Source organism: Trachypithecus francoisi, unplaced genomic scaffold (genome assembly GCF_009764315.1).
Source record: "Trachypithecus francoisi isolate TF-2019V2 unplaced genomic scaffold, Tfra_2.0 Lachesis_group17, whole genome shotgun sequence".
NCBI classification, from domain to species: Eukaryota; Metazoa; Chordata; class Mammalia; order Primates; family Cercopithecidae; genus Trachypithecus; species Trachypithecus francoisi.
The window spans coordinates 63,684,228-63,684,975 of NW_022681462.1; the positions used below are offsets into that span (position 1 = coordinate 63,684,228).

The following is a 748-nucleotide window of genomic DNA, read 5'->3' on the forward strand; positions in this document are numbered from 1 at the left end:
CAGAGCAAGACTCCGTCTCAAAAAAAAAAAAAAAAAAAGAAGAGTAGCATGGCCCCTGCGCAAGGATGACATGCAAATTTATGAAACATTCATTAAAAAGATTAAAAATAAATAAATATATAAATAAATGGAATAATGCATTATGGATACTTTGTGTTCAACTTCTTTTATTCATGTGAGATTTGCTTGCATTTAAGTGGGTAACAGTACATTAATTTCTATTCCATCCATCTATAAATACTTGGACTGTTTCCAGTTTGGGGCTATAATGAATGATACTGCTATGATCATTCATGAATATGTCTTTTAATACACCACATATATGCCCTATTAAGTTAATACCTAGGAATAAAATTGTTAAGTCAAAAGTTCAGACTTAATAGCTACTCCTGGCAGTTTTCCAATGTGGTTGGATCAATTTATACTTCCACTCCACTGATATAAAAAAATTTCAGCTGCTCCATATTCTCATCAACGCTTGGTGTTTTCTGCTTTTAACTTGAGCCATCCTAATGAGTGCATAATGGTATATCTCAATATAATTTAAATTTGTTTTTCCCTGATTTCTAATGAGTTTGAGCACATTTTTATGTTCATTGGTCATTTGACTATTCTCTTTTGTGAAGAACCTGTTCAAGATTTTGCCCATTTTTCTATTGGTTTGTAGGAATTCTTTATGTATTCTGAACATAAGCTCTTTGTAATATGCATTGTAAATATCTTCTCCTCCTCTGTGGTTTGCATTTTT

The 748-nt window shown here is 31.4% G+C and overlaps 1 pseudogene; it reads left to right on the plus strand.

Annotated features, from left to right (window-relative positions):
• LOC117063121 lies at positions 1 to 95 on the plus strand (annotated as a pseudogene).
• Positions 96 to 748: the final 653 nt, after the last annotated feature.